This window comes from Engystomops pustulosus, chromosome 2 (assembly GCF_040894005.1).
Source record: "Engystomops pustulosus chromosome 2, aEngPut4.maternal, whole genome shotgun sequence".
NCBI classification, from domain to species: Eukaryota; Metazoa; Chordata; class Amphibia; order Anura; family Leptodactylidae; genus Engystomops; species Engystomops pustulosus.
Genome location: NC_092412.1, coordinates 193043092 through 193068302, shown reverse-complemented (window position 1 = coordinate 193068302; position 25211 = coordinate 193043092). Strand labels below are relative to the sequence as shown.

Sequence of the window (25211 nt, the reverse complement as noted above, 5' to 3'; positions counted from 1 at the left end):
AAGGTCCTCTAGCACACAGGTAAAAAAACACACTTCCGGGATGACCCAAAACTCATAAATGTTAAATGTCATTACCATGTCTGGCTGTCTACCAGATAAAGTGCAAAGTGCTTTGAACTAATAATAAAGACAGCCACAATATTTAAAGATACATTAAAAATTACATTAAAAGGTAAACCCATATTAAACAGAATACATCATAAACTTGACAGTTTGTGGAAGTTTACTTTCTTCCCTACACTTATGCTATTAAAACCTGCATTTTGTTTTCATACAGATGACAATCTGTATGCATCCTCAGATCCAGAGCCATCTACAGCTGTATACAGAAAGTCCCTCTGTTTTCAAAAGTATGTGTTAAAAACCAGCAGAAAAGTTGATGATCTTACCTTAACTTATGCCTTAAAATATACTACAAAAACTCTTCAAACCATTCATGCTGTGCAATAGAAAGTAGACTTCATTTGTAAACACACACTGATATCAGTAAGACAACAGCAGTGTTTTTTTTTCAGACAACAGCAGTTTTAACAAAATTGATGAACTCTCAAAGGATAATTATCTGTATGATATATTTTTCCCATTTCTCATAACAATTAGATTTTTCAGAACGTCTGCCAATAATGCAGGACTAATACCATACCTCCCAACCATCCCGGATCCAGCGGGACAGTCACGATTTTCAGGCTCTGTCCCGCAGGTGATGACAGGTGATGACATGTAATAATGTCATCTCTGCCTACTGGCCTCACTGCTACATGCAGGGAAAGGTTAGAATCTGTTTAATATTTTACTGTGGGGGCACAATAAGAGGGGAGTTGTTGGGGGCAAAATTAGATGGGGGAGCATCTGGGAGGGCACAATAAGAGGGATTTTTAATATGAGGGGGAGCTGGGGGCACAATATAAGAGGGGAAGATGAAGGGCACTACGGGGGAAATTATGTCAGGGGCTAAGTTAGGGCTTACCAAAAGGCATGGTTGGGGCTAATTTTGGGGCATGCTAATACCTATAATAGGGGTAATAAATATTACTTACTATAGAGCTAGCCCCCCCTCTTTAAAATGTTTTGCACATAAAATGCAGTAAAACAAGAAAAATGGTTGTTTTTAAAATGTTCCTTTTTTATCCGCTTGCCACACCATAAACTTCTCCAACATCATGGTGTGTCAGCAGTTTGCTGGTGGCAGACTATTATAGGTCAATAAGAAAGCCCCCATATACTACAATACAGTATACTTCTTACTACTACTATACTACAATCAGACCCCCTAAGGTTCATGTACCCAAGAAAATTGAAAAACATAAATAAATGTAAAAAATAAACATTTATAATAAAAAGATCAAAATCAAAACCTAAAAGCTCAAATCATTCCCCTTTGTACTGACCAAAAATATAAAGAGCAGATATCATTTGGAGTGCAAAGTGAAAACTGTAAAAAGAAGGCTCAGAAATGGTGCATCTATTTAACTGTATTTAGATTTTCTTCCCCCTTCCCAGTATGAAATATTAAATACCATCACTAGGAAGTATAATTAGTTACACAGAAAACAAGCCCTCATACAGCTATGTACACTGAAAAATAGAGAAGTTATGGATTTTTGAAAGTGGGGAGTGGAAAATGGAAACTCTAAAATGAAAAAGGGTTGAGTCCTTAAGGGGTTTATACTGGTATTTTTTTTATTGTAAGGTACATTTCCCATTGTTGCATAGCATATACATTACTAAATTCTTGATCCTGAATGAAATGTATCATATTTTATACACTAGGCCCGGTTAAAAAAAAAAACATTCACAATAAATCCTCCTTCTTACAGTCCTCTTCCATTTGGGATGAGATTACTCTCATTTTCCTGTATTAACATATTTGAGGGGCTTTGAATAATGCATCTTAATAATGGCAGCTTGGTAATTACAATAAACATTCTTCCATCATCTTAAACAGCCTGTTTATATGTGAAGTAGCACAATATCATGAAAATAATTTAAAAATGACAAGTATAAGCCAAAACAAAACTGTTTATATATACTTAGTCTATTGTCATTTATCATATGCAGCAATATCATTTGCAATGGCCTATAAACTAGATTGATGTTATTTGCTAATCTTTGGAATTGAATAAATTGTCAAATGCTCTAAAAACTGCACATTCATAAAACATGCACGGAGAGAACCTACAGGAATGAAATATGTAGAAAACAAATTAAATCATACGCATCATTCTGCTGTTGTGACGACAATAATCTTTATATTGACAATCCTGTAGGATGATTTTCATTCAGTTCTTGTTCAATTATGAAAAAAAGTATATATATAGGTGAAATACACAAGTCAATTTCAGATTTAACATTCTTGCCAGGATTCCCATAATCTGTTCCTTCATTGTATAGGATTGTGCTATCAAACCTTATTGTCAAGTAAGTGAAATATTCTAAAAAGGGTTGGCATTAAAAGTGTAGATCCCCTGATAAGTTTTATTTATTATAGCCTGAAATTATTTATTATTATTATTTATTATTATAGGTACTAAAATTATGCATATATTTCATCTGCCTATACTATACTTCATGAAATAATAAAACTTACTGCATGTATTGTATCTAAATCAACAAGGTAACATCATTACCTTTTACACATCCAGTAAACATTTTTGGACTGAGATTGATATTGATATGAAAGGTCATAGGCTTCTTCTGAGCCACCAGAACCATATAACTGATTAAAGGTGATGTGACATCTCTGACCATGCACACTAACTATATGCATAAATGGACTGGTGCACATATTACACATATGACTACAGACCCTCTGTACTTTTTGTGACAATGTTCTCTCCATATGTCAGCATAAACCGAAAGATATGGAGGATATATAATTTTAGTAGTCAAACCTAAAAGTCATCTAAGAATACATTGGACATTAAAGAGGTTGTCCAGGAATATATAAATGCTGTATATGGCTGGGCGAGGGGCTATTAAAACAATAAACCACTTAGATCCAGCTCCCATGACGCTCCAGTTCACATACTGGTCTCTGTTTTTTATACGAAGGCCGGCAGAGCCATCCCGACCATCCAGTGCCTTCTACAGCCTCTGTTTACAGAAAAAGGCCAAATGTGACGGGTGGCACCGTCAGTGGGGGTGGGTATAAGTGTTTTATTGTTTTTATAGCCCCCTCAGACAACCCCTTTAAAGGTAATCTGTCAGTTCCTGGTCACATATAGGGCCCAGTTTATATATATGTTAGAGGTTTCCATTATGCACTCCCATTATAGAAGAGCATAACAGAAACTAGTACTGAAGGTGAATGGAAGCTTCCACATAGGATTACATTTATGGAAAGGAAGCTTATGTTATTTATAGTAGAAAATAATGATGCTGGCTGAAGCACAATTTTTAGCACGCAATTGTTGAAATGAACGAAGCAAGTAATTGATGTTTGCGGCATCCTACACCTGCATTTTTCTGTCCTAAAAACAGAAAAAAAATCTTCCCTTATATGCAAATTAGCATTGTGTTTCATGACGGATGTGGCTGTGATGTCACTTTTATCCTAGATTCACCCCCAGATTTGGGCATAGCAAGGTATTGTCAAACAAGGTTGAGTGACTCAACTGGGATAGAAGTCCTCAAAGTCCCTCTCATGGTTGCCTGAAATACTCATTGACCTATAAATAGACCTGAATATTGCTCTCCATTCACAGATTACCTCAGGAAAAGGAAAAGCACTGGGTAGCTTAATGAATCCCTTCACAGAATGTAGTGACAGAGAACCTGATCTTTTGTTGGTGCACAAGAATTCAAGCCATGACTGTATATTTTCTGCACCCGAGTCAAGTTTACGCATACAATGCTGAGTCTTCCATATTTATGATCAAAGGGTTTTCCTGGACAATGGCATACAGTAGAGTTAGAAGAAGTAGGCTTTATCTGTATGTATTAAAATATCAACATCATTTTAATTATTGTTTTGTAATGAGAAGACAACGTCGGACTTAAGGAAGGAGATTGCATCAAAAATTGTGAAGAATCACTTCACTTTCTTAACTGTAAAGGTATGAAGGATGTTCCAACAGGATGTCATAATAGCAGAATGTTTGGATTTGTAAGAATACCATGGAGGGGGTGTTGGTAATTGGTAGATAGTAGAGATGAGCGAACATGCTCGTCCGAGCTTGATGCTCGGTCGAGCATTAGGGTACTCGAAACTGCTCGTTACTCGGACGAATACTTCGCCCGCTCGAGAAAATGGCAGCTCCCGCCGTTTTGCTTTTTGGCGGCCAGAAACAGAGCCAATCACAAGCCAGGAGACTCTGCACTCCACCCAGCATGACGTGGTACCCTTACACGTCGATAGCAGTGGTTGGCTGGCCAGATCAGGTGACCCTGGGATAGACTAGCCGCTGGCCGCGCTGCTCGGATCATTCTGTCTCTGGATGCCGCTAGGGAGAGAGCTGCTGCTGCTCAGGGAAAGCGTTAGGGTGTTCTATTAGCTTACTGTTAGGCAGGAGTGATTCTCAAAGAACCCAACAGCCCTTCTTAGGGCTACAATAACGTTCTACTTTTTTTATTTTAATTTGCATCTTTTACCATTTTGTGAGGAATTAGCAGGGGGACTTGCTACCGTTGTGTTTAGCTCTTAGTGGCACACATATCCATAGCAAAGACCGAAGTGGGAAAATTCAGTAGGGGTTGGATTTCTATTAGGCAATAACTCAGTGTCATCTCATCTGGCATAGTACTGTGCTTCCTTTGATACTTGGCTAGAAAATAGCCATAGGAGAATACAAACAGCTTCTTGAAGCCTACAGTAGCGTTCTATATATTTGATTTCTGGTTGATCTGCTGGTGGCTGTAGTTTCTGCAGTGCATGTACTTGCCAATTCTGAGCAATTTGTAGTGAGACTTGCGACCGCTGTGTTCTGCGCTTAGTGGCGCACATATCCATAGCAAAGGCTGAAGTGGCAAAATTCAGTAGGGGTTGGATTTCTATTAGGCAATAACTCAGTGTCATCTCATCTGGCATAGTACTGTGCTTCCTTTGATACTTGGCTAGAAAATAGCCATAGGAGAATACAAACAGCTTCTTGAAGCCTACAGTAGCGTTCTATATATTTGATTTCTGGTTGATCTGCTGGTGGCTGTAGTTTCTGCAGTGCATGTACTTGCCAATTCTGAGCAATTTGTAGTGAGACTTGCGACCGCTGTGTTCTGCGCTTAGTGGCGCACATATCCATAGCAAAGGCTGAAGTGGCAAAATTAAGTAGGGGTTGGATTTCTATTAGGCAATAACTCAGTGTCATCTCATCTGGCATAGTACTGTGCTTCCTTTGATACTTGGCTAGAAAATAGCCATAGGAGAATACAAACAGCTTCTTGAAGCCTACAGTAGCGTTCTATATATTTGATTTCTGGTTGATCTGCTGGTGGCTGTAGTTTCTGCAGTGCATGTACTTGCCAATTCTGAGCAATTTGTAGTGAGACTTGCGACCGCTGTGTTCTGCGCTTAGTGGCGCACATATCCATAGCAAAGGCCGAAGTGGCAAAATTCAGTAGGGGTTGGATTTCTATTAGGCAATAACTCAGTGTCATCTCATCTGGCATAGTACTGTGCTTCCTTTGATACTTGGCTAGAAAATAGCCATAGGAGAATACAAACAGCTTCTTGAAGCCTACAGTAGCGTTCTATATATTTGATTTCTGGTTGATCTGCTGGTGGCTGTAGTTTCTGCAGTGCATGTACTTGCCAATTCTGAGCAATTTGTAGTGAGACTTGCGACCGCTGTGTTCTGCGCTTAGTGGCGCACATATCCATAGCAAAGGCCGAAGTGGCAAAATTCAGTAGGGGTTGGATTTCTATTAGGCAATAACTCAGTGTCATCTCATCCGGCATAGTACTGTGCTTCCTTTGATACTTGGCTAGAAAATAGCCATAGGAGAATACAAACAGCTTCTTGATCTTGAAGCCTACAGTAGCGTTCTATATATTTGATTTCTGGTTGATCTGCTGGTGGCTGTAGTTTCTGCAGTGCATGTACTTGCCAATTCTGAGCAATTTGTAGTGGGACTTGCGACCGCTGTGTTCTGCGCTTAGTGGCGCACATATCCATAGCAAAGGCCGAAGTGGCAAAATTCAGTAGGGGTTGGATTTCTATTAGGCAATAACTCAGTGTCATCTCATCCGGCATAGTACTGTGCTTCCTTTGATACTTGGCTAGAAAATAGCCATAGGAGAATACAAACAGCTTCTTGATCTTGAAGCCTACAGTAGCGTTCTATATATTTGATTTCTGGTTGATCTGCTGGTGGCTGTAGTTTCTGCAGTGCATGTACTTGCCAATTCTGAGCAATTTGTAGTGGGACTTGCGACCGCTGTGTTCTGCGCTTAGTGGCGCACATATCCATAGCAAAGGCCGAAGTGGCAAAATTCAGTAGGGGTTGGATTTCTATTAGGCAATAACTCAGTGTCATCTCATCCGGCATAGTACTGTGCTTCCTTTGATACTTGGCTAGAAAATAGCCATAGGAGAATACAAACAGCTTCTTGATCTTGAAGCCTACAGTAGCGTTCTATATATTTGATTTCTGGTTGATCTGCTGGTGGCTGTAGTTTCTGCAGTGCATGTACTTGCCAATTCTGAGCAATTTGTAGTGGGACTTGCGACCGCTGTGTTCTGCGCTTAGTGGCGCACATATCCATAGCAAAGGCCGAAGTGGCAAAATTCAGTAGGGGTTGGATTTCTATTAGGCAATAACTCAGTGTCATCTCATCTGGCATAGTACTGTGCTTCCTTTGATACTTGGCTAGAAAATAGCCATAGCAATAGGATAGCATTGTTTGGTTTTAAAAACTCAAAAAAAAACAAAAAACACAAAAAAAAAAAAAAACACAAAAAAAAACAAAAAAAAGTAAAAAAAAAAATAAAGTTATAACTCTCATTTTAAAAATGTTTAACCCGAGGGCTAGGGGTAGAGGACGAGGGCGGGGACGTGGGCGTCCAACTACTGCAGGGGTCAGAGGCCGTGGTCCTGGGCGGGGTGAGACACCACCTGCTGATGAGGGAGCAGGGGAACGCCGCAGAGCTACACTCCCTAGGTTCATGTCTGAAGTTACTGGGACTCGTGGTAGAGCACTGTTGAGGCCAGAACAGTGCGAACAGGTGATGTCGTGGATTGCTGACAATGCTTCGAGCAATTTGTCCACCACCAGTCAGTCTTCCACGCAGTCCACCCATGTCACCGAAATCGCCACTCCTCCAGCTCCTGCACCTCAGCCTCCTCCCCCCCAGTCTGCCCCCTCCCAGGAAAATTTGGCATTTGAACCGGCATACTCTGAGGAACTGTTTTCTGGACCCTTCCCACAGTCACAAACCACTTGTCCGGTTGCTGCTGAGCAATTTTCCGAGTCCCAGGTTTTCCACCAGTCACAGTCTGTGGGTGATGATGACCTTCTTGACGTAGTGGAAGTGTGTAAAGAGGTGTCCGACGATGAGGAGACACGGTTGTCAGACAGTGGGGAAGTTGTTGTCAGGGCAGGAAGTCAGAGGGGGGAGCAGACTGAGGGATCGGAGGATGATGAGGTGACAGACCCAAGCTGGGTTGAGAGGCCGGGTGAACACAGTGCTTCTGAGACGGAGGAGAGTCCTCGACCTGAACAGGTTGGAAGAGGCAGTGGTGGGGCCAGACGGAGAGGCAGGGCCAGAGCTGGTGCATCAGCGCCACTGTCAACTAGTGAAGCTCCCGTGGTGAGGGCTCTTGCGGCGAGGGCTAGATCTTCAGAAGTGTGGAGGTTCTTTAAGGAAACACCGGATGACCGACGGACTGTGGTGTGCAACATTTGCCAAACCAGGCTCAGCAGGGGTTCCACCACTACTAGCTTAAGTATGCGCAGGCATATGAATGCTAAGCACCCCACTCAGTGGCAACAAGCCCGTTCACCTCCGGCCGTGCACACCACTGCTCCTTCCCCTGTGTCAGCTGCTAGTCAGCCCCCTGCCCAGGACCCTGCCACAAAAACCCCATCGTCGCCTCCACGATCCTCCACAGCATCCACCAGCGTTCAGCTCTCCATACCCCAGACGCTGGAGCGGAAACGCAAATATAGTGCAACCCACCCGCACGCCCAAGCCCTTAATGTGCACATCTCCAGATTGCTTAGCCTGGAGATGCTGCCCTATAGGCTAGTAGAGACCGAGGCCTTTCGCAACCTCATGGCGGCGGCCGCCCCTCGGTATTCGGTCCCCAGCCGCCACTACTTTTCCCGATGTGCCGTCCCAGCCCTGCACCAGCACGTGTCAGACAACATCATCCGTGCCCTGACCAACGCCGTTTCTGACAAGGTCCACCTGACCACGGACACGTGGACGAGTGCTGCCGGGCAGGGCCACTATATATCGCTGACGGCACATTGGGTTAACTTGGTGGAGGCTGGGACCGAGTCTGACCCTGGGGCTGCTCATATACTGCCGACGCCGAGGATTGCGGGGCCTACCTCGGTCCAGGTGTTTCAGGCCTACTATGCCTCCTCCTCCTCCCACCCCTCCTCCACCTCCTCCTCCGAACTACCATCCGTGGGCACGGCGCCATCAGTCGGTAGCTCTAGGCACAGCAGCAGTGCCGTCGCTAAGCGACAGCAGGCGGTGCTCAAACTGCTGAGCCTAGGCGACAAAAGGCACACCGCCCAAGAGCTATTACAGGGCATCACGGCGCAGACTGATCTGTGGCTGGCACCGCTGAACCTCAAGCCGGGAATGGTTGTGTGTGACAACGGCCGTAACCTGGTGGCGGCTCTGCAACTCGGCAGACTGACACATGTGCCATGCCTGGCCCATGTGTTAAATCTGATAGTGCAGCGTTTCCTCAAGACATACCCCAATCTGTCTGATTTGCTCACGAAGGTGCGCCGCATCTGTGCGCATTTCAGGAAGTCCAGCCCAGATGCTGCCACTCTCAGGGCAGCGCAGCGCCGCCTCCAACTGCCCGCTCACCGACTGTTGTGCGACGTGCCCACGAGGTGGAATTCAACACTGACCATGTTATCCAGAGTTTACCAGCAGCGCAGAGCGATTGTAGACTGCCAGATGTCAACTTCCACCAGAACTGGTAGTCAGGTCAGTCAGCTTCCTCAAGTCTACAATGAGGAGTGGACGTGGATGTCTGATATCTGTCAGGTGCTGAGTAACTTTGAGGAGTCAACACAGATGGTCAGTGGCGATGCCGCCATCATCAGCCTCACCATCCCGCTGCTTGGCCTGTTGAAAAACTCTCTGGTCAGCATGAAGTCGGAAGCTTTGCGCTCGTCACAAGAGACGGGGGAAGAATATTCCCTTGTTGATAGCCAAAGCACCCTGAGGTCTGTTTCTCAGCGCATATCGGAGGAGGTGGAGGTGGAGGAGGATGAGGAGGAAGAGGAGGAGAATGTTGGCGAGACACAAGAGGGGACCATTGTTGAGTCCTTCACTGTTCAGCGTGTATGGGCAGAAGAAGAGGAGTTGGAGGAGTTGGAGGAGGAGGAAATGGACAGTCAGGCCAGTGAGGGGAGTGAATTCTTACGCGTTGGTACTCTGGCGCATATGGCAGATTTCATGCTAGGCTGCCTATCCCGTGACCCTCGCGTTCAAAGAATTTATTCCAGCACCGATTACTGGGTGTTCACTCTCCTGGACCCACGGTACAAGCAAAATCTTCCCACTCTCATCCCTGGAGAGGAAAGGAGTGTGAGAATGCATGAATACCAGCAGGCCCTGGTGCACAAGCTGAAACAGTATTTCCCTTCTGACAGCGCTAGCGGCAGAGTGCGTAGTTCTGCGGGACAAGTAGCGAGGGAGAGTAGGCGAGCAGGCAGCTTGTCCAGCACTGGCAAGGGTACGCTTTACAAGGCTTTTGCCAGCTTTATGTCACCCCAGCAAGACACTGTCACCTGTCCCCAGTCTCGGCAGAGTAGGGCTGATCTTTACAGAAAGATGGTGAGGGAGTACGTAGCTGACCATACCATCGTCCTAAATGATCACACAGCTCCCTACAACTACTGGGTTTCAAAGCTGGACATGTGGCACGAACTGGCGCTCTACGCCTTGGAGGTTCTTGCCTGCCCTGCCGCTAGCGTCTTGTCCGAGCGGGTTTTCAGTGCAGCTGGTGGCATCATCACCGATAAGCGTACACGCCTGTCGACTGACAGCGCTGACAGGCTGACGCTTATCAAGATGAATAAAGCATGGATTTCTCCTAATTTCCAATCTCCAGCAGGTGAAGGAAGCTCAACCTGAATAATTTATCCACTCCTCCTCCTCCTCCTGCTCTTTGTACAGTAAAGCAGAGGAAACTGGCTATTTTTTGACAGGGCCCACTGGCTCTACCTATAGTACTTTATGCATTTAATTTTTCTGGAGGGCCACCTACCCGGTCCTCTGTTTGAAACAATTTTTGTGAGTGCCACATACAGGCACTCAATCTATTCCATTTTTCTGGAGGGCCACCTACCCGGTCCTCTGTTTTAAAAAATTTTTGGGACTGCCACATACAGGCACTCAATCTATTCCATTTTACTGCAGGGCCACCTACCTGCTCCTCTGGTTTGAACAATTTTTGGGACTGCCACATACAGGCACTCAATCTATTCCATTTTACTGGAGGGCCACCTACCTGCTCCTCTGGTTTGAAACATTTTTGGGACTGCCACATACAGGCACTCAATCTATTCCATTTTACTGCAGGGCCACCTACCTGCTCCTCTGGTTTGAACAATTTTTGGGACTGCCACATACAGGCACTCAATCTATTCCATTTTACTGCAGGGCCACCTACCTGCTCCTCTGGTTTGAACAATTTTTGGGACTGCCACATACAGGCACTCAATCTATTCCATTTTACTGGAGGGCCACCTACCTGCTCCTCTGGTTTGAAACATTTTTGGGACTGCCACATACAGGCACTCAATCTATTCCATTTTACTGCAGGGCCACCTACCTGCTCCTCTGGTTTGAACAATTTTTGGGACTGCCACATACAGGCACTCAATCTATTCCATTTTACTGGAGGGCCACCTACCTGCTCCTCTGGTTTGAAACATTTTTGGGACTGCCACATACAGGCACTCAATCTATTCCATTTTACTGCAGGGCCACCTACCTGCTCCTCTGGTTTGAACAATTTTTGGGACTGCCACATACAGGCACTCAATCTATTCCATTTTACTGCAGGGCCACCTACCTGCTCCTCTGGTTTGAACAATTTTTGGGACTGCCACATACAGGCACTCAATCTATTCCATTTTACTGCAGGGCCACCTACCTGCTCCTCTGGTTTGAACAATTTTTGGGACTGCCACATACAGGCACTCAATCTATTCCATTTTACTGCAGGGCCACCTACCTGCTCCTCTGGTTTGAACAATTTTTGGGACTGCCACATACAGGCACTCAATCTATTCCATTTTACTGCAGGGCCACCTACCTGCTCCTCTGGTTTGAACAATTTTTGGGACTGCCACATACAGGCACTCAATCTATTCCATTTTACTGGAGGGCCACCTACCTGCTCCTCTGGTTTGAAACATTTTTGGGACTGCCACATACAGGCACTCAATCTATTCCATTTTACTGCAGGGCCACCTACCTGCTCCTCTGGTTTGAACAATTTTTGGGACTGCCACATACAGGCACTCAATCTATTCCATTTTACTGCAGGGCCACCTACCTGCTCCTCTGGTTTGAACAATTTTTGGGACTGCCACATACAGGCACTCAATCTATTCCATTTTACTGCAGGGCCACCTACCTGCTCCTCTGGTTTGAACAATTTTTGGGACTGCCACATACAGGCACTCAATCTATTCCATTTTACTGGAGGGCCACCTACCTGCTCCTCTGGTTTGAAACATTTTTGGGACTGCCACATACAGGCACTCAATCTATCCCATTTTACTGGAGGGCCACCTACCTGCTCCTCTGGTTTGAAAAATGTTTGGGACTGCCACATACAGGCACTATCCAAATTAAATTGTCTCCATAGCAGCCTCCACACGTTGTCTCCATTGCTACCTCCAAAAGTCGTCCATATAGCTGCCTCCATACATCGTCCCTTTATCAAACGAGGTGTGTCAGGCAGAAATTTGGGTTGTTTTCATGGATTCCACATCAAAGTTGTTAACTTTGTCGCCACCCTGCTGTGTAATCCCCAAAATATACTGGCAAACTTTTACCATTTAGGGATATTATTTCAGCGCTTCTTGCGCATCTGTTTACATTCCCCTCACCCGGCATATCCTAAACTTATAAGAACGCTACTATACTTGATCTTATACAAAAGGTTCTTAGAAGTGCTGTTTGGGGAGTAGCCTAGAGACAGGGGCTTGGATTGGCGAAAGCTCGCCTGGCAGCGGAACGCCAGCTCCATGCGCATCATGCGCTTCTTGCGCATCTGTTTACATTCCCCTCACCCGCCATATCCCAAACTTATAAGAACGCTACTACACTTAACTTGGTGCAGGCTGGGACCGAGTCTGACCCTGGGGCTGGTCATATACTGCCGACGCAGAGAATTGCGGGGCCTACCTCGGTCCAGGTCTCAAAGGCCTACTATACCTCCTCCCACCCCTCCTCCACCTCCTCCTCCTCCGAATTACCATCCGTGGGCATGGCGCCATCAGTCGGTAGCTCTAGGCACAGCAGCAGTGCCGTCGCTAAGCGACAGCAGGCGGTGCTGAAACTGCTGAGCCTAGGCGATAAAAGGCACACCGCCCAAGAGCTATTACAGGGCATTCCACATCAAAGTTGTTAACTTTGTCGCCACCCTGCTGTGTAATCCCCAAAATATACTTGCAAACTTTTACCATTTAGGGATATTATTTCAGCGCTTCTTGCGCATCTGTTTACATTCCCCTCACCCGGCATATCCTAAACTTATAAGAACGCTACTACACTTGATCTTATACAAAAGGTTCTTAGAAGTGCTGTTTGGGGAGTAGCCTAGAGACAGGGGCTTGGATTGGCGAAAGCTCGCCTGGCAGCGGAGCGCCAGCTCCATGCCAAGATCCAACTAACATAGTTTTAACTGCAGCACCTTTAATCTACTACTAGTTCACTGCCTCCATACATCGTCCCCTTATCAAACGAGCTGTGTCAGGCAGAATTTTGGGTTGTTTTCATGGCTTCCATGTTAACTTTGTCGCCACCCTGCTGTGTAATCCACAAAATATACTGGCAAACTTTTATCATGTACCGATATTATTTGAGCGCTTCTTGCTCACCTCCTTTGGTTCCTCTCTGCCACCCATTGGTTTGAAGCCTGAGTCCATTTAGGGTATGTCGCCATGACACTCTCTAGCCTGCTGCCGCTGCCTCTGCATGCCGTCCCCTATAGTGTCAGGGTCAATTATTGGATGTTTTAGATGCTATCTAGCTTCATTCTGTCACTCTGTCATGGCCATGCTGTTGCCCATAATTTTGGCATAATGGTGCGATTATGCAGCCTCAGAGGCATCCATGCATGCTGCCCCTGCTGTTTCCTGTCCATTTCCGTGGTGTTTCCATCCTTTTCTGAGGTTCCCAGGTGTTTGGCCAAGCTTCCCTGTGCAGAGCCTTGGTCCCCTTGAAAAATGCTCGAGTCTCCCATTGACTTCAATGGGGTTCGTTATTCGAGACGAGCACTCGAGCATCGGGAAAAGTTCGTCTCGAATAACGAGTACCCGAGCATTTTAGTGTTCGCTCATCTCTAGTAGATAGTAATTTCAATAATTAATAATAATTAATTCTTAGTATAATCTTTTGGAAAACTAGGTCTGGCAAATAAGAGACCATGTGTCTCAGGGGGGTTGCATGCATCTTCTCTTCCACTCACTCCTTCACAACTTCAGAAGTGGGCTGTCAAAATCTGCCTTCTTTGGCTTTGGCTCCTTGCAACCAGCCTGTTGCTTCACCATTAGAACCTCATCTCTGGTCTCTGTTTCAGCACAAGGGCCTTTTTGCTTCTCTAGTCTGGCTTGACCAAGCATGTCTCTGGCACTAACGTATCACTGCTAGCTAACACACAGGGCCCATTGTCAGCACATTATGTGGCCACTGCACCCTGTTTTGGTGGAACTCCAACTTTTCAATCAGGTACTCTACGGCCCCCTCACCACTGAGCCACGAGACTTAATCAACACTACACAGGTGACAGGACCATGTTTTGCTTTATGTGTCCCTGTACCTATGTCTGGTCCTTTAATCCTGTCAATAATTGTTTAAATACTTTTTATTGAAGCTTAAAACCCTTTAAGGTTACATGTTGTTGTTAAAATGTTAATATAATGTGTTTCTTGTATCTGGCAATAACAGTATGTTATCCATGGACAGGCCTGGTCACCATGGACAGCACACACTTTCACTGACTTTAAAAACAGCATTCTACAGTGAGTGAAAGAAACACTGTTTGGTTGGTTTAATGGATAAATGATGGATATATGAAAATCAGGGACAGCACACAAATGTTATCCATGCGCTGTCAGAACATATCCATCAGCCCACATAAGAATAGGGGCCTAGCCTGCACTGCTTCTTGTATCACTATTCCCCTGAACTGGAAAACAAATACTAATTATCCTAAAACTTTTTATTAATTATTATAAACAGAATATATTTTATAATTATCTATTTTCAAGAACCAAAAAACAAACACTCACACTTAGTACAATTGTCTGACAAGCACAATAGCTGTGTCTTTTGCATTGATGGTCCTTGGCAGGATGTCAAGTTTCTGGACCTTACTATATTACATATAATACATTCCAACAACAGTCAAATATTAGGATTGGTTTGAAACATATATATGCTACTTATTTTAAACTATAACTTTTTGCTGTAATAAATTTATTGTGTGGCTTAAAGTAATGTCTAAGCATATCTGACTTTTCTCACTATTTGTTAAATGCAAGCTGTGATTGCTCTTCCTTGACAGTAAATATGCCAGTCTACTAATCCCCCTATTACTGAACACAATTTATTTGAGTTCCTTCAAGTTGGAACAAAGTCTTCCAAACATATTTAATGTGGAGTACATAATGGTTCACAAATTGAATCTGGGGGAAAGGGTGGGGGGGGGTCAACACACATCATTTTTTTGGAAATTTGTATGTAATTTTTTTTTAATGTGGTTTTTGAGCCAAAGCCAGAAGTGGATCTGGCAGGAAAGAGAATCAAATATCATTTGCTAACATTTCCTATATATTTTAAATGTTCTCCTACATTTGGATTTAAATAAACAAAAAAATTGTCATAAAAACAATGTTGTTTGCAACTGCCTAAAAGCTAGATTCACACTTTTGGTAAAACTGTTATCCCCCCCTCTCTTTCACATCCCTCCTTTGTTTGTCTTAAAAACTACAACAAAAACCACAAGTTTGATTCAACACTAATCCATTTCAGTTTATATTCATAAAATACATTCCAAATACAACTATTGAACATGTATTCTAAACATATTCATAATGGAAATTTACTAGGGAAATTTTATTAGATTATTAGATTAGATATACTTTACATGGCGACAATAAATTTTGGATTTGGATGATTATTAAATATTTTATTGTGTGGTAGAAATACAGACACATAATTTGTACACAACTTGTCTTCTACACACTATAACATCCAATTACATCCAAGCTCAAATCAAAACTTTGTGCTGATTGGTTACTGTGGGTCTGTATATAGTTACTACTATAATGTTAGGGAAGTAATTTGAGGTTTTTACATAAATTAACAAATAACCTGTGCCATAGAGTGAATATGTAAAATACAGTAAAATATTACTTAGGCAAATTGCGCATATACATATTTATATATATATATTTATATATAATATCATTAAAATGTAATGCTTACTCTCTGCAACAAAATTGGTTCAATATCAGAAAAAAAACTAAACTAAATTAAAACCCACACATTTTTTACCTATTCAATTAAAATAAAAAATAAGAAGAAAGTAAATTGTAATAGTTATATGTAGCTTTGGAGTTGCTAGAGAGCACAGTACTTACATACAGCTTGGATGAACCCTGGTATCTCCAGATGTAGGCACCACTGCAAATTTGGAAGTCTAATTAAGCCTGATGTCTTTCTCGTGGCTATTTATCAGTCTCTGTGCATATACTCAGGCTCCAGACGCTCTGCAGAGCCCACAGCTTCATCAGCCCTCTCTATAATCTCACACACCAACTTCCCACACAGCCCTCCCTCAGGGTCACTCCAAGGGCAGCGAAACAGACATAAATCAAATAATAAGTGGATGGTTGGGGACAGAGGCTACAGGGACCCAAGCGTCACACATTCCCATAGTCCCTTTGCTAAGAATGAAGAAATAGTTATGCTCTTTTACCCAATTGTTGCAAAACTTCAACCCACATGTTAAAATATTGAATGTTTTGTGAGAAGGGATAGTAGTTAAAGTGTGGCTATGGGTTTGGTCAACTAAATAACTAGGTTTTTGTAGTGATATATATATACAGCTAAATTGTATATGTCTATATTTAATATAGACTATATAGCTTGTATTTTATAACATCAATAATGAACATCACGTTTGGCCTTTATTCAAAGGATGGCGATTTTTTCTTTTTGACACATTTTTATTTTAGAGGCTTAACTATAGCCGTAGAACCCGCAAGGTCCAGGGGCCCTTGGTGCCCATGTCATGGGTGAATCATTTATCATGTGCTGTGGAGCAATTTCATTAGAGGGCCTGTCGGAGTGTAGGAGGAAGTGGTTATTAATTTTTTTTCTGACCGACACCCCTTGCCCCCCCCCCGCCCCCCCGTGCATCCGCCGACCACTGTGGTATGGTGTATTTCTGCCACAGTGACCCCATCCTCCCTGGCCTCTGCCCACCTTGTTCATCCACCATCTGATCACATGACCTTACCTGATGGTCCAACAACTTCAACCAGTGGAGCGTGGGGGAGACAAAGAGTGTCGCCAACACAGGATACAGCTTCTGGTAAGTATGCAGCTGTGAATATATATACAAATACCTGTGTGTGTGTGTTATGGTATGTATAAACTGTATGTGTGAATATACACTCACCGGCCACTTTATTAGGTACACCTGTCCAACTGCTCGTTAACACTTAATTTCTAATCAGCCAATCACATGGCGGCAACTCAGGGCATTTAGGCATGTAGACATGGTCAAGACAATCTCCTGCAGTTCAAACCGAGCATCAGTATGGGGAAGAAAGGTGATTTGAGTGCCTTTGAACGTGGCCTGGTTGTTGGTGCCAGAAGGGCTGGTCTGAGTATTTCAGAAACTGCTGATCTACTGGGATTTTCACGCACAACCATCTCTAGGGTTTACAGAGAATGGTCCGAAAATGAAAAAACATCCAGTGAGCGGCAGTTCTGTGGGAGTAAATGCCTTGTTGATGCCAGAGGTCAGAGGAGAATGGGCAGACTGGTTCGAGCTGATAGAAAGGCAACAGTGACTCAAATCCCCACCCGTTACAACCAAGGTAGGCAGAAGAGCATCTCTGAACGCACAGTACATCGAACTTTGAGGCAGATGGGCTAGAGCAGCAGAAGACCACACCGGGTGCCACTCCTTTCAGCTAAGAACAGGAAACTGAGGCTACAATTTGTACAAGCTCATCGAAATTGGACAGTAGAAGATTGGAAAAACGTTGCCTGGTCTGATGAGTCTCGATTTCTGCTGCGACATTCGGATGGTAGGGTCAGAATTTGGTGTCAACAACATGAAAGCATGGATCCATCCTGCCTTGTATCAACGGTTCAGGCTGGTGGTGGTGGTGTCAAGGTGTGGGGAATATTTTCTTGGCACTCTTTGGGCCCATTGGTACCAATTGAGCATCGTTGCAACGCCACAGCCTACCTGGGTATTGTTGCTGACCATGTCCATCCCTTTATGACCACAATGTACCCAACATCTGATGGCTACTTTCAGCAGGATAATGCGCCATGTCATAAAGCTGGAATCATCTCAGACTGGTTTCTTGAACATGACAATGAGTTCACTGTACTCAAATGGCCTCCACAGTCACCAGATCTCAATCCAATAGAGCATCTTTGGGATGTGGTGGAACGGGAGATTCGCATCATGGATGTGCAGCCGAAAAATCTGCGGCAACTGTGTGATGCCATCATGTCAATATGGACCAAAATCTCTGAGGAATGCTTCCAGCACCTTGTTGAATCTATGCCACGAAGAATTGAGGCAGTTCTGAAGGCAAAAGGGGGTCCAACCCGTTACCAGCATGGTGTACCTAATAAAGTGGCCGGTGAGTGTATACATGTATGGATGTGTACATACTGTCTGTATACTATGTATATACTTTATGGGAGGGGGAATTATCATAGCCCCACCGCCCCTCCGGGCTCAGGCCTCTTGATATATCCTGCTTTTGGCTGGATATTTTTTTAGGTGTGAAAAGTCGTGGCTGCAGCAAGTATCCTGGTGCAGGGACAGGAACTCCATGTACCGGACCAATCTCATGCCATTCACACCCCCTTCAAGCCCCTCTAGTGGCGGAAAGGGGAAAATAGTCGCAAGTGCTAGCAAAACGCTAGCATTTGCGATTATATCAGGGCTTCTACGCTAGTGTTCTGGTGCAGAAACACTGCTAAATAAGCCCCTATGAGTTTGTATATAATGTATATACGAGTGTGTAATTATATACATGAGTACATAAATGTGTGCATATAAGTTTATACATGTATGTATGTGTGTAAGAGTGTATTAATGGGTGTATGCATGTAGAACTTTATGTGCATAAATGTGTGTGATTTTAGAAATATTTATATTTTTTTTAAGGGGAAGTTACGCCCCTGTAGAGAGCTAAAACCTCTCATAGACTGAAAGCTCTTGTGAGCAGGGCCCTCACTCCTATTGTTCTATATGAATGTTTGTACTCTGTAATTTAGGATTATATTTCTATATGTCCCCTATGATTTGTAAAGTGCTACGGAATTTGATGTCTCTATGTAAATGAAGATTATTATTCTTATTATTGCATACCTTTTAGCATAGGAGCATTGCATGAACTTTAAGACCTAGGCATCATGCACATGATGCTGTGAATTGTCTGCTTAAACTGCGGTCAGCAATGTGACAGATCAAGTTGGCTGTGGGCTCCTGGCTCCCTATAGATGGTACAGCAGTGAGGAAAACTCTCCCTTGCCATCTCCAACCGGCCGTAAACTTTCCCAGTTTCAACCCGGGTGCAGCACATAGCCTTATACTTTTATGCACTATCCCCCTCCAAGAAGTAGAACTACCTCCAGATACACCTATGCATGTCTACACATTGACATGTTTGGACGCAATATAGGATTTTGATGGTGGAGTACAATGAGGATATTATAGACTGTAAAGGGGTTGCATAAAAATTGAAAAAAACTGTCCTATAACAAGGAATGTCATAAAATGTAGAAAAAAATATACACTCACCTACTCAGCTGTTAGTTGCAAATCCATGTTGATCAGTGAGAAGCAGCGCTAGCTGTTCATTTAGGAATAACCAAGCATGGTCCATTTTTAAGTGTATAAGAAAATGCTGTGATCATGTAAAATATTAATCTTAATTCAGTAAGGGAGATACATATATATATATAAAGTGTGATTAGAATAGTGCACAGTCAGACTCCACAATCTTATTCTGCACCAGATAAATCATGCTTGGTGATGTATCTGGAGTAGTATAGAACTGTGGAGTCCTACTTTAGAACAGCTATTAGTTTGTATACTTTACGTCAGCATTTTCTGATGCTCAGTCTGAATTTTTGGGTGCCCATTTTAGGAAAAACGCCCACAAAAAAAGGCCTTAAACTCTCAATAATTGTGGCTCACGGCCACAGGTCCTCTTAGACTGCTATTATATTACAATCCACTATGTAAGAATTGCAGCTTTCAACCTGCCCCAGCAGAGATTATGACTATCGCCTAGTGTACCATAGGTCCTGGGCGGTTCACACAACATGTGTCCCCACATGCTAAGCCAACTAACATTAGCATTGCAGATAGCATGTTCAACTCCCCTTACCCAGAAATAAATTACACCAATTTGCATTGTGTATATATTAACTACTCAGGGTTGGAAGTTCCCAACATCTCATGATGACACACCACCATTAGAACAATGGCAACTAAGGCATCTACACTTAGAGCTCATTAATTACTGAAAAAAGCCTTCATAGTAATAATTTACAGAAATCTATTTACAGATATTAATGTTACCAGCATACAATTAAATTCTCTGACTTAAAAGTCATGCTCTTTTACAGTATATTTTTTGCAAAACGTCTTTGTCTCCTTGTTTTTTATCATCCTCCCTAACTTTTCTCCCTGCACTGACACAATAATGGCCACCAACATATTTCTAACCCTGCAGAAAAAGTATGTCCCCCCAATGCCTCCTAGAAAACCTTGTGACCCCTTATAATGGTATTGCCCCATGTTCCATTTAATAACTACTGACCATTATAAATTGACTAATCATGCCATTCTTATACTTATAGTGACCTCCTCATAATTTTATTACTCATTGACAGCAGTGACCAGGTTCTATAGATATTGGAAAGGAAGGGAAACTCTGCAGTGCACCTACATCTGATGACCAGGTCCATATCTGACCCCTTAAAGGGGTTTGCCCAAGAAAGAAAATTAAAAATTTCAATCCCCTAGTGATATTTACACAATAAAGATCATTTTAACCCCTTACTTTAAATTTGTACTCAGTTTTATTGAAGTTTTTTATTGCACAGTTTAGGCGGGACTCTCTAAACAGAAACATTATCCCTGTAGTGCTGTGAGATACAGTGTGCTGAAAATGTGCTTATATAATCAGGGTACAAGGTTTATAAACACTTTTATTTACCTTCTGAACATTGTACTGGTATCTGACACATAGAAAGAGAGTAGAGACAGATCAGAGATAAGAAATGATGAGATCCATAAGAAGCATATTACACAATTACACAATGATACACAATTACACAGTCAGTCCTAATACATCTCTGCTCTGTCATAACTCACTGTCAGATCTGATGTGCCCCCCTTCCCCATCCCCGGATAAGGAACTTATCTGTCTATAGCTTGTAGCTCTCCTCACAACGTGATGTGTTGTTTGCTGGCAGGAAGTGAGCAGGTGTGAGATTGTCCTGGAATGCAGGGGAGGGGGCAGCTCATCTCCGCAGCATTAGACAAGATGTCTGCCCACCTTAAAGTCAGAAGATCCAGGGTCAGAAATCAGGGGCAACTGAAATTGTGCACATCAGGTTGGTATTATATCTGTGAAATTCTGTATTTTTGTTAATAACAGTGAATTAGAGAATGTGTTGTTTTGTTATCCTTAGTATATTTAAGAAACTTGTCTTCATGGGAATACCCCTTTAACATTATGCCATCATCTTGTACTTAAAGGGAATTTGTCACCAGGAATGTGATTTTTAGCTAGTGATATGTTTCAATGGCCTATGCTATGCTGATTTTAAAAATGCCTTTGTCAGCATTCAGAATAGTTTCAGTATTTTATAATTGTTTGATTTACACTATATGGCTCCATGCCAGCACCACATGGTGAGTCCCGGTGTTGGGGGTGGTGCATAGGTTATTAGAACCTGTCATCAGCTAAACATGACATACCTGGTGATATGCTTTGCTTTAGCTTTCACTCATTTCTTAATTGCCCCCTTTGCCCTTTGTAATACATATCCACTGATTATTAAAGTTTCCACCTGCTGCTTTTAATACACTCTCCATATCTTCACCTGACCCTTGGACAAGTCATGCAGTGTGATGCCATGTCTTTACATGCTATAGTGATACATATTATAGTGATACATTTGATATATTTCAACGTGCTCCTGGTCCACATACCACCTCATCTTGGTTTGTGGGTGGCCAAATCCTGAAAATAATTGTCCAGTGTAAACATTGCTTTACTTTTCTTCGACCAAGTATAATATATCTATCAATAAGAAAATACTAAAGTGAACCTGTTAGCTTTGTAACCAAAGGAGACTTGATTTGATGGTTAGTGTATTTTATTTCACTCCCTGCAGGCTTTATGTCAGGGTTCTGGGTCTGTGGAACCTCTGGACCAGTGCAGGAGTTGGTACTAGCCGACACCTGGGACCGGAGTCTAAGTGGCACCTGGTCTTCACCAGAGGCCACCGCAAACGGGATGGTCTTGATGCGGCGGAGTACCACCAGGTCGTTCCACAGGTGCCACTAGCCCGTGGTGGCAGCCAAGGTAGTAGTGCAGAACACAGTCCAATCCCGGGATGACAGCGGGAGAACAACGCAGGAAGTAACCCTGGAACACACAGCAGGAACACAGGAGAAGGAACATAGAACAGGAACACGGAACAGGAACGCTGGAGCACAGGAACATGGGAACTGAAATGCTGGAGATCAGGAACACAGGAATCACACAGGGGAGCTTTCGCTAAGGCTGTTGGCTCAAAGATCCGGCGGGGAATGATGGTAGCTGCCGGAATTTATGGAAACCCGGAAGGACCTCTGTTGGAAAATATGTAGCCGAGGAATGGAAGACTGCGTTGGTGAAACTGACATTTTTCCAGCTTAGCTTAGAGACAGCACTAAAACACAGTTATTCGTGGTGCACAGTTTGCCCCTTAAGGAGCTACTCACGGTATAAGACCGGTCCACACAGTCTTTGAAAAAGTCCACAAAAATAGCGAAAAGTATTTTCACTATGACCGGAGCTCCAAGGATTCTTCTTCTCCCTCTTATTTTATCTTAAAACTTCGATGAACAGCACCAATCTTCAATTTCTCCTGCTGAAAGTATGTCACCATTCAGACTAGCACCATCGCACTCTCATTCTCCTCTTTTAATTGTATTGTAACTGGAAGAAAATATGCAGGCAGATGGTGTGGTACGTTCCAACAAGGTTAAAATTTATTCCAATTCATCATACTCACAAAAATCCATTAAAAATGCGCATATCACAAATTCACATAACGGGACGCTAGCTTTCTGGGCAGATAGAAAGCTAGCGTCCCGTTATGTGAATTTGTGATAGGAGGACTTGGGTATGAAACCTCTTTGCAGGTTCTCCTTGATGTACTCGATATAGAAGTAGAGTGGAGAGACAAGGAGAGACAGAGAGCGCTCCTATGACGTATTACCCTTGATAGATGAAATATCGATATTGTGGTATTCCACTCACCTTTAGGGGTTGTGCAACAAGGGCACAACTCCTTTTTGAAACCTGTAATGGTATTCAAAGCCGCTGCCAGATCCCACTGTTCGCTCTCCTGTGGACAGTGTACAGTATTCAAGAGCATCCGATCGGGGTGCGTTGATCCTCTCCTCCAATTTTGGGATGTGAAAAAGGCGCTGGCTTACTCAGAACTGTTTTCTTAAAAAACTTATAGCCATGAAGTGGCATTAAAACAATAAAAGGTTCTAAAAATACAAACTGGAATGACGCCTTTCGGACTAGAACTTAGCTAAGTTCTGGCATTGTTTTAATGCCACTTCATGGGGAGCCCAGGAACTGTCAGGTGTGGAGCTTCTCCCAGAGCTGTAAGTTGGACTCTGATTTTGGAAAACCGGAGCCAAGTGAGGCAGACATGGAAGCCGGACTTGTGGTTGCTCGTGACACAACTCTTTAGCACGGTCCAGGCAGTGGCCAGGGTGATGGGACCACTCAGAGTAGCTGGCAGGTTACGGGCGGCCAGTGCATCTTTGACCTGTGAAGGGCCTTTTTAAACATTGTTGACAAGGCCGCATCATTCCAGGAGAGCTCGGAAACCGGGTTGCGGAACTTGACAGCATATTAGCCCACAGACGAGTCTGCTTGGCGCAGGTTCAGCAGCGCCATTTCAGCAGAGGAGGCTCAACCTTGAAGTATCTACAGTTACTTTTTTGTTTTTTATTTCTGTATTTTGGTACAGTATTTTTTTATTTTTCCATCAACAAGGCTGCATAAGGGATGTACATTTTTTTAAAACACCATTTTAGATTACATATAATACACTGAATAACTGTGTTTTAGTTGGGGGAATGATAAAAACACTGATGATTTTTATTTCATTTGTACATCTGTGACATTCAATGTGCAGTATAAATATAGGTGGCACCTGGTCTTCACCAGAACCAGCCAGAAAGCGAGATAGTCTTGCTGCGGCGTGGTGCAACCAGGTTGTTCCACAGGTGCGACTAGCCCACCATGGCAGCCAAAGTAGTAGTCCAAGCCCGGGGTGACAGTTGGAGAACAACGCATGAAGGAACACTGGAACACACAGCAGAACATGGGAGCAGGAACACGGAACAGGAACGCTGGAGCACAGGAACATGGGAACTGGAACGCTGGGGAACAGGAACACAGGAATCACGCAGGGGAACTTTCTCGAAGGCTGTTGGCTCAAAGATCCGATGGGGAATGATGGGAGTCGCCAGAATTTTATGGAAACCTGGAAGTGTCCAGCGCGGGAGCAGGCTCGTGGGAAGGTAAATGAGGGTCGGGGGAAGCTGCACCACCACAGAGAGGGGCACGGGTGTGCCCGCGATCCGTGACATGGAACATGAGGCACCCGTGACACTTTATAATTTATGATATTTTCAGGCAACCTTGAAGTATCTACAGTTACTTTTTTGTTTTTTTATTTCTGTATTTTGGTACAGTATTTTTTTATTTTTCCATCAACAAGGCTGCATAAGGGATGTACATTTTTTTAAAACACAATTTTAGATTACATATAATACACTGAATAACTGTGGTTTAGTTGGGGGAATGATAAAAACACTAATGATTTTTATTTCATTTGTACATCTGTGACATTCAATGTGCAGTATAAATAACATCTTAATGTTAAAATATAGTAATAATAATAATTTATCTCCAAGGGGAAATTTGTTTGTCGCTACCAAACAAACATTAAAACAAATATACACAGTATAATTACAGATATAAAAACAACAAAACATGCTAAAAGCATATAACAAAAGAATGGGGCACATTAACTTACCCGGTCCTGTTGCGATCCCCGAGGTGCATTGTCCGACGAGGTTGAAGATAGTGCGCCCGATATCCTGCATGTGTCGCTTCCCCAGTGAGGTTCGCCCGAGTTCACATTCTTCTTCCCGATGTATGTGAGCACATGTCTTGCGACAGAATTTGAATTTTAAATCCAACGCTTAGTCTGAATCAGTCGGGTTGTTGTCCCCCCCCCCCCCCCCGATTTATGTTGCACGAAAGT

At 43.3% G+C, this 25211-nt stretch overlaps 1 protein-coding gene across 2 annotated transcripts in view; it reads right to left on the bottom strand.

The window, feature by feature from the left end:
* LOC140119055 (bile acid receptor-like) overlaps positions 1-16286 on the bottom strand; it is a 65668-nt gene extending 49382 nt beyond the window's left edge. Inside the window, exon 1 of one of the 2 annotated variants that reach the window (XM_072137677.1) lies at positions 16013-16286. The gene's annotated coding sequence lies outside the window, so the exon portion shown is untranslated. The remainder of the gene's footprint in view (positions 1-16012) is intronic. The other variant, XM_072137678.1, reaches the window with a different exon arrangement.
* Positions 16287-25211: the final 8925 nt, after the last annotated feature.